Below are 5,704 nucleotides of genomic sequence, written 5' to 3' on the forward strand. Positions count from 1 at the left end.
TGAGCTGCCAAGGAGCCAATGGTCTCCTACCTAAACTATGGAAATAGCCTCTAATCCTCTCCATGGGTCCATCTACATGGAAGCAGTAACTGTCTTTCTATAATGAATGTCTTTTCATTTAAAGAGAAAAGTCCTACTGTCTCCCCATTGCTTACAGCGAATTCCAGTTAGAGCAATATCCCACCCTTCCTACAGTGTGGATATGGAATATGGAGTGGTGTGGTTTGACTATCCCCTCCAAAATACTTGTGGAAATATTAACTGCCATTATAAAGAGTCTTTGGCTTTTTTGTGGGTTCTTTCTTCCACATTTCTTCACCATCACCCCCCTTCCATCCTTTCAATCCCTTAACATTAGATAGGAGATGAAAAAGGATAGAGGGAAAAGGAAAGAGATCCCTGAATAATGTCGTGAGCCATAAAGAAGATGATGTGATTGTCTGGCTACTTTCTGCTGAGTTCCTTAGGGCAAGTTTGATCTTCACCATCGGGATATCTAATTTCTTCTTACTGTTGTTTCTTCTTTGCATATGACTACTTAACAAACTGTAACCAATACCAACCAACAACCAACCAACAACCCACCAACAACCAACCAACAACCCACCAACAACCCACCAACAACCCACCAACAACCCGCACTCCCTCTCAGGGCCTTAGTATTTATATACCCTCTGAAAAGTCCCCAGAATGCCAAAAGTCACGAAATCATGGAAACTATGTGCAGTTGGCAAAATCATGCCTATGCTAGAGGATGAGACAAATCGTAGTCAGCCGCTGTGAAGCAGCCCCCACCCCCATGGTGTGGACCTGTGATTAAAATGAAAACATATTCTTACTGGATTTCTGTGCTTTCAAAAGAAATCAGAACTCAAAATTGTTACTGACATGCTGTCACGATTGCTTTGAGAACAATGACCTCCACATAGAGGTTAGTTATTAAAAATGCAGCGTGGCCCTTTTCTTCAGTTTGCTCCATCTCTTTTTTCTGAGCTATGCTAGCTTTGGCCATGTCCTATTGCAACAAGAGAGTCCTCATGGTATGCGGCATCAGGACCTCAGATTTCTCAGCGGGCAGACTGTGAGTCAAATGGACAGGTACTGCTTATAATTTGCTACTCTATAGAGTCAGATTAAATTCAGCAGAATTCAGACTGAGATGTCAGACCATATCAAAGCCACTTCAAGTTTCCAAAACAGGAGGTTGTGTGAAACCATCCTCCAGATGTAATTTTCATACCATAAAAATTCTCCTATGCTCTCTCAGTAATGGGTCTATATCATATCATACCATAAAAATTCTCCTATGCTCTCTCAGTCCTGGGTCTATATCATATCTCTTTGCTATGCTGAGGAGCCCTTCCTACAGAGTAAAATCCAAATTTAGGAATGCTTTAAAGATTAATATGGCATCGTCCTTATTATCTGGTGTGGTAGAATGCTATCTCTGAGCACAACAGCTATCATCTACAATAGAACAGCTGTCGCTACTACCAAGAGACTCCTGATTTAAACCTCATCATACACACATTTTCAGTCCTTGGGGACCAACTCAGCACTATATCTCATAACCCAAGTCATGCATCATTCCATGAGGGTGTGTATCTTCTTCCCATCCTTCTCCCTTTATCTATTCTGCACCAGCCACACCTTAAGTCTACAACTATAGCCATGATAACCTTGTTTTATAATTGTAAATATGTGGATTTAACTTAACAATGATTGAGTGTGTGTATGGGTGAGCATGTGTGCTGTGGCACACTTGTGGTAGAGAACATTTCAGAGTCAGTTTTCTCCTTCCATTGTTATGCAGCTTCCAGGTACAAAGCTCTGTCTCTAGTCTTGTACAGTAAGCACCTTTACCCACTGAGCCATCTTACTGTCCTTGAATTTACTTTTAAAGTCAAAAATACAATGTTCATTCATTTAAACTTTATTAAAACTTGGAGAAATCTCAGATTCCTTTTTGTGTGGCTTACAAACTAATAGGAATTTCTCACCTCTAAGCCCTGCACATTTTCAAGGCCTACCTGGGTTACAGGATGAGTTCCAAGCCAGCCTTAGTGAGGTTCTGTATATAAAAGCTCTAGGGCTCTATCTCAGAGGTGCAAGACATGTCTACCATGTACGAGGCCCTAGGTTCAAGCTCTACTACTGAAAAAATGTTTTCTTAGAAAGCCAGAAATTCATAATATAATTTTTTCTTTAAAAAGACTTATTGTCGGGGCTGGTGAGATGGTTCAGTGGTTAAGAGCACTGACTGCTCTTCAAAAGGTCCTGAGTTCAAATCCCAGCAACCACATGGTGGCTCACAACCATCCGTAATGAGATCTGATGCCCTCTTCTGGTGTGTCTGAAGACAGCTACAGTGTACTTACATATAACAATAAATAAATCTTAAAAAAAAAAGTCTTATTGTCTGGTGTGCAAAATACTCTGTTAAAAAGATTCTCTCTGGAAGTCTTGAACTGTGACACTTAAAAGCTATGACTTAAATCTTTGTGAAAGAATTAATAAGTCCCACTTGGGAGGGAGAAAAAAGCAATCACAAGTGGCGGGGGCGGGGGGAAGGGATGGACCTGGGTGGAAAAGGGAGGGAAAGAGGGGAACATGATCAGGTATTGGGTGGGAGAAAAGGACTGAGGGCAGCAGAAAGAATGGAAACAGGTAATCTCGGGAGGTAGGAGGTAGGGGACCCTCCAGAATGCACCAGAGACCTAGGAGGTGAGAGACTCTCAGAAGTCAAAGGGAGGGACCTTAGATGAAATGCCCTACAGTGGGGAGAGAGAACTGTAGAGCCCACCTCCAGCAGAAAGACAGGGCATCAAGTGAGCGTTGGGGTTGCCATCCCACACTTAGAAGTCTGACCCATAACTCATTCCTGTCTGAAAGAACTGCAAAGACAAAAAATGGAGAAGAGCCTGAGGAAAAGGAGGTCCAGTGACAGGCCCAAAGTGGGATCCAGCTCAAGGGGGGACCCCAAGGCCTGACACAAACATACACACGGCTTACAGAATTCATTCTAGAATAGTCTTAATTATTATTATTATTAAGGCTATGGAGTGCTCACAAAAAAAGAGCCTAGCATGACTGCCCTCCAAAAGACCCAACAAGCAGCTGAAAGAGTCAGATGCAGATACTTACACCCAACCAATGACAGAAGCTGCTGACCCCTGTGGTTGAATAAGGGAAAAGCTGGAAGAAGCTGAAGAGGAGAGCGAACCTTTAGGAGTGCCAGCAACTAACCTGGATCCCTGAGATCTCTCAGACACTGGACAGCATCCAGGCAGCATTCACCAGCTGATATGAATTCCCCCAACACATATACAGCAGAGGACTGCTGGGTCTGGGTTCAGTCAGGGAGACTTGCTTGGTTTAATTAAAGATACAAAGAATTCCTTAGTTGGACCCACATATACCCTATCCCTGATATAAAACATATCTCATTAAGAAAAGATTGATGTATTTTAGCATGATCTTTTACTTGGCCACTTAAAATCACCCAAGAAATTTCTTAAAAAAAAAAAAAAAAGAATTCCACTACTCATTAGAAGTAGAAAACCCTTAACATATTTTTAAAAATTACTTCAAAAAAGGAGGTCATGTTCTGGTTAAAGAGGATCATGCAATGATGACTAATACATATCTAGCCCGAACCTAAATTTGTTGTTAATTTAAAAGGAAAGCTAGAGTTGGCTCACACTTAGACTTTCTTTTCCATCTTTGCTATAAACCAATGCTCATATTTTGGAGCTGAGGTCAGGTTTTCTTCCTTCATATCCTCAAAGAGTAATCCTCCCCCAACTCCTTTAAAAAAAAGTCTCTTTCAGACAATTCATCATTTGAATGAGAAAGAAGAGAAGAGAGGACTGTTGAATGAGGTTAAGTAAACAGAGAATCTGTCCCATAAAGCAAGTTTAAATCCCAGAAAGAGCAACCATGCAGGGCAAACGGAAGCATTTTCTTTGGAAAACATCATTCTTTAAACAGTGTGTAATGACATCCTCCCTGGAGACATCCCCCACTAGGGACAAACTACTTACTCAGAAACCAGCTCCTAGCCTCCGAGCACAAGAACACTACAACAATGCTACCAATGCCCAAAGTCAGACTTAAAGTTTTCCTTGGGCAAAATATTCAAATTAGAATCATGAAATGGTACTCACAGGACTTTCTTGAGGTTCAAATCTCTGATGGTGACTGCTGTTTTTCTGAACATAAAGGCCTAGGCAGAGGCAAGACTGCTATTAAGCTTAGCTCTATAAACCAGTGAGCATGTCCTTATCCCAAAAATGTATGCTCAAGGCCTGGAGAGATGGCTCAGTGGTTAAGAGTACCAACTGCTCTTCCAAAGGTCCCAAGTTCAAATCCCAGCAACCACATGGTGACTCACAACCATCCATAATGAGATCTGATTCCCTCTTCTGGAAAGTCTGAAGACAGCTACAGTATAATTACATATAATAAGTAAATAAATCTTTAAAAAAAAATTATGCTCAATACATTTCCCATTTTCAAGGGAGAAATTTATCAGCCTCAAATATACTATATGTAAGATGACTTATGCTTTTAGTCCAAGTGTAGCATTTTCTTCTGCTCAAGCTGTGGCTGTGGCTGTATTCCCAGCTCAAGCTGTGGCTGTGGCTGTATTCCCAGCATTCTTTGCTGCTGTTAACCCTTGAGGACACGATTGCACTTAATTACTGAAATGTTTTACTTAGAATTTGGTTTCTGTGTTAGCTGTTTGAAATATGCTTAGACAAGAAAAATATAAAGAGTGAAATTGTTTTTCAAAAATCACGTAAGTTTAATGAATGCATAATAAAATGAAGACCTCTCTTGGAAAATTCTGGAAAATATAAATGCACTTTGAATTTAATGGAACACAGAAGAAGCACACCAAAACAGGAGAGATCATAATTATGATTGGTTTATTTAGCAAAATAAACTTGAAGAAACTTTTCTAGTTAAAAACATCAGAATCACACCAAAACTTTAGTCCTATGTTCTTTGGTATTGAGTTTCAAGATATAAAATAGTTTACTTTGAAAACTTTAGCCATTGGGTCTATAAATATTTTACATAAAAGAGAAAGAGAATATGAAATTACCTGTTATTGTATTATTTATCAAAAAGCTACAAATCACATTCCTGCATTGACCAACATCATCAAAAAGATGTTCATTCATACATGTTTTCCATTTTAAAAAATTTCAGTTCCTTTATGATCTTCTACTATCATTTTACTGTGTTATTTGAAGTTTCCAGGTCCTATAATAACAGTTCCCATTATTTATATTTTAACAGCCTGTATTGCTTGGAATTATGTGTCTCCGTATGTTCCATAATACAGAATCTGGAAGCTTCTAACAGAATTAAATTAATGATAATAAAGTCCAATTCATTTTTTCTTTATATTAACAGAAAGATGACATAAAAAACCAGGCATTTTGGACTCTTCTAATAGAAAGTGGTCAGTCAGCAAAGCCAGACGTTCCCAGGCACACAAGGGGATAGCCAACGCTATCCTTACACCTTAGGGACGTCCCAGGCACATGGGATAGCCAACGCTATCCTTACACCTTAGGGACGTCCCAGGCACACGGGATAGCCAACGCTAACCTTACACCTTAGGGACGCTATCCTTACACCTTAGGGACGTCCCAGGCACACGGGATAGCCAACGCTATCCTTACACCTTAGG

General features: G+C 40.1%; 1 protein-coding gene across 3 annotated transcripts in view; it reads right to left on the minus strand.

Annotated features, from left to right (window-relative positions):
• Nucleotides 1-4,910: 4,910 nt before the first annotated feature.
• The window catches only part of Dse (dermatan sulfate epimerase), a 62,900-nt gene continuing 62,106 nt past the window's right edge, over nt 4,911-5,704 (minus strand). For all 3 annotated transcript variants that reach the window (XR_004112182.1, XR_004112181.1, XR_004112183.1), the window contains one exon: nt 4,911-5,698. The gene's annotated coding sequence lies outside the window, so the exon portion shown is untranslated. The remainder of the gene's footprint in view (nt 5,699-5,704) is intronic.

Source organism: Mastomys coucha, unplaced genomic scaffold, assembly GCF_008632895.1.
Source record: "Mastomys coucha isolate ucsf_1 unplaced genomic scaffold, UCSF_Mcou_1 pScaffold3, whole genome shotgun sequence".
Classification (NCBI taxonomy): domain Eukaryota; kingdom Metazoa; phylum Chordata; class Mammalia; order Rodentia; family Muridae; genus Mastomys; species Mastomys coucha.